Genomic DNA, 3,711 nt, shown 5'->3' with positions numbered 1-3,711 from the left:
CTGGGTGGTTGTAAACATGGCTTTCATGGCTTATTTTTGTGTAGCTTTTTACACTGTTTTTTTATCTGCAAATAATTAAGCAAAAACTAGACAAATTCCAATTAAAAATATTATGAATAAAAATAATGGATTTGTTTAATTAAAGCTTAAATATTTTAATATTATACAAATCAAAAGCAATATTTATGGTGCATTTTAATGCACTAATCACAACCCCCAACCAGCTTATTGCTAGTCTCTAGCAATCAAAAGCAATATTGAGCTTTCTCTACAATTCCCCTCCTCCTATTGACGATGCCAACGTATCCCCTCCTGGTGATGGTGAAGAATCGGCGGCTGGTGGCGAAGCCTAGGACATTTTCATTTTTCCTTCTTTCTATTTTCTTTTTGTAACTTATTATTCGACTCGAATAGCTTTTATTTTATCTGCACTTTATATATAAAAGGTAACAGGTTTAATTTATACCTTGACTTACAATAGTTGCTATCTCAGAAAATTCCTTAGAAATTTACTAAGTCTTTGCCTTTCCTCCTTGGAGGATCTAACGTCGATTGCACCCCTCGGGGTCGTCGTCTTAGAAAATTCCTTAGAATTTTGCTAAGTCCTCGTCTTTCCTTCTTGGAGGATCTAACGTCGATCCCTTGGCGTCGTCGTCTTAGAAAATTCCTTGGAATTTTGCTAAGTCCTCGTCTTTCCTCCTTGGAGGATCTGAAGTCGATTGTACCCCTTGGGGTCGTCGTCTTAGAAAATTCCTTGGAATTTTGCTAAGTCCTCGTCTTTCCTCCTTGGAGGATCTGAAGTCGATTGTACCCCTTGGGGTCGTCGTCTTAGAAAATTCCTTGGAATTTTGCTAAGTCTTTGCCTTTCCTCCTTGGAGGATCTGACGTCGATTGCTCCCCTTGGGGTCGTCGCGTCATTTTTTAGTGATTAATCCGTGGACCTCTGTCCCCCTATGTCTGTTTCATATAACCTTGGTTTTTTAAGCAGACATGTTATTAAGGGGTGAATTCTTTTATTTCTGCAAACATGTCAATTTATTCAACTCGTAAAGAATGTACAATTGAGATATGTAAGAATTTCATACACTATTGGTAGTACAGCCTTAGCTGTTCTGCATTCCACGGGTGTTGAATCCTTTTGCCGTCGGGCTCTCCAAAATGTAGGTGCCGGGAGGTAGCACTTCCCTTATGCGGTAGGGCCCTTCCCAAGTTGGGCCTAGTGGACCAGTATTTTTGGGTTTCATGCTCTGTGTTACCCTTTTTAATACTAGGTCCCCCGGGACGAACCTTCTCTACTGAACTTTCTTATTGTAGCATCGCGCCGTTCTTTGCTGATAGGCGGCGAGACGTAGTTGGGAGTCGAGCCTTTTTTCTTCCAACAAGTTGAGTTCTCCGTTCATGCCTTCCGCGTTGTCATCGTCATTATGGACGACGGTTCTTAGAGTCGGCGTTTCGATTTCTACGGGGAGAACTACCTCGACGCCATACACCATGGAGAAAGGTGTTTCACCCGTAGTAGTCTGGCTCATCGTTCTGTATGCCCATAGGACCTTGGGAAGTTCCTCGGCCCATTTCCCTTTCAGATCGTTGAGTCTTTTTTTGAGGGTATACTTTAGTATTTTATTGACCGCTTCGACTTGTCCATTTGATTGTGGATGGATTGGTGCCGAGAAGTCTTTTCGGATGCCCAAGCTAGCGCAGAACCTGCGTGTTGAGGCGTTGTCAAACTGCTTTCCGTTGTCGGATACTATTGAGTGGGGAACCCCGAACCTGCATACAATGTGGTCCCACATGAATTTGGTGCAGGTTGCTTCTATGGTTGTAGTTAGAGCCTTTGCCTCTGCCCACTTCGTGTAGTAGTCTACCGCAACGATTGCAAACTTAAATCCTCTGGGTGCAAGATGTAACGGCCCGATCAGGCCAACCCCTCATTTGGCGAAGGGCCATGGACTGAGAATGGAAGTTAAATTTTCTGGGGGTGCTCTAGGAATTGTGGCATACCTTTGGCATTTATCGCAACGTCGGGCGTATTGAAAAGCGTCCTATTTTAGCGTGGGCCAATAGTATCCTTGCCTTAAAACCTTTAGAGCCAGAGATTGCCCCTAGTGTGGTTACCGCAGACTCCTTCATGGATTTCGTGGAGGACCTTCTGGGCTTCGCCATCATCCAAGCACCGCTGTAGAGGGGTTGAGTAGCCTCATCGGTAGAGCAAGCCGTCGTACAATAAGTACCTAGCAACTCTATACCTGATCCGTCTGGCTTCGTCTTTATCGTTTGGCAGTTGTGCATCCATTAGGTATTGGATGAGTGGAGTCATCCAATTTTCACCTACTTGGATGATTAATGCCTTAACCTTTTCTTTTATAGTCGGTCGCTCCAATTCTTCGATGGGAACGACCCCTAGTGTGTCGGACTCTCTAGAAGATGCTAGCTTTGCCAGAGCGTCGGCGTTTGCATTTTCGGTTCGTGGTATCTGGAGTATCTCGTAGTTTTTGAACTTAACGAGTTCTTCTTTTACCTTTCTCAAGTACGCTCCCATCTTTTCGCCGCGCGCTTGGTATTCTTCCTTTACTTGCGCGATGACCAGTTGAGAATCGCTAAAGACGCTGAGCCTTTCGATCTTCAGGTGGCAGGCTAACCGTAGTCCGGCAATTAGTGCTTCATATTTTGCCTCATTGTTCGACGCCTTGAATTTAAATCGAACTGCCGAGGTAATTTTTTGGCCTTCGGGGCTGATTAACAAGACACCGGCTCCTGACCCATTTTTGCTCGATGCCCCATCCACGTAGAGCTTCCATTTTGTAACCTCAACTTCTCCAGATGCGGCGGGAGCTGGTCTATGAGAGAACTCAGCCAGAAAATCGGCGAGCACTTGGCCCTTGATCGCAGTTCTTGGCACATATTTTATGTCAAACTGGCTTAATTCTACCGACCATTTGAGGAGTCGACCGGAAGTTTCAGGCTTTTGTAGAGCCTGTCTCAGTGGGTGGTTTGTGAGAACCCGTATTGTGTGAGATTGAAAATAGTGTTGAAGCTTCCTTGAAGCTACCACCAGGGCGAGGGCTAGGCACTCCATTTCGCTGTATCTCAACTCGGCGTCGAGGAGTCTTTTGCTCATATAGTAGATCGGCAATTGCACCCTCTCTTCTTCTTTTACTAATACGGAGCTTACGGCATGTTGGGACACGGAGAGGTATAGGCTAAGCTCCTCGTCGACGTTTGGTTTTGACAAAATTGGGGGCTTGCCCAAATGCTCCTTCAATTTCTGGAAGTCCTCTTCACATTGTGGTGTCCACTCAAAGCGTTTGCTTCCTTTCAAAGCGTCGAAGAAGGGGACGAATTTGTCGGTTGCTTTTGATATGAACCTGTTTAGGGCGGCGACACATCCTGTTAATCTTTGCACTTCCTTTGGCTTTGTTGGGGACCGCATATTCTGTAGGGCTTTGATTTTCTCGGGGTTTGCATCAATCCCGCGGTTGCTGACCATAAAACCGAGGAATTTCCCCGACCCAACTCCAAAGGTACATTTCTGGGGATTGAGTTTCATGTGGTATTTTCTTAACACACCAAACATTTCCCCCAGATGATTGACGTAATGGCTGGCCCTGGTACTTTTCACAAGCATATCGTCGACGTAGACCTCCATCATTTTGCCGAGCTATTAAGCGAACATTTTATTCATAAGCCTCTGGTAGGTAGCCCCTGCATTCT

At 45.2% G+C, this 3,711-nt stretch overlaps 1 pseudogene; it reads right to left on the bottom strand.

The window, feature by feature from the left end:
* Positions 1 to 2,163, bottom strand: part of LOC112093273 — a 9,847-nt pseudogene extending 7,684 nt beyond the window's left edge.
* Between the last annotated feature and the right edge of the window lie 1,548 nt (positions 2,164 to 3,711).

Source organism: Morus notabilis, unplaced genomic scaffold, assembly GCF_000414095.1.
Source record: "Morus notabilis unplaced genomic scaffold, ASM41409v2 Scaffold1334, whole genome shotgun sequence".
NCBI lineage: Eukaryota > Viridiplantae > Streptophyta > Magnoliopsida > Rosales > Moraceae > Morus > Morus notabilis.
Note: the sequence above shows the minus strand (reverse complement) of the source record. Positions and strands in the feature narration are given on the sequence as shown.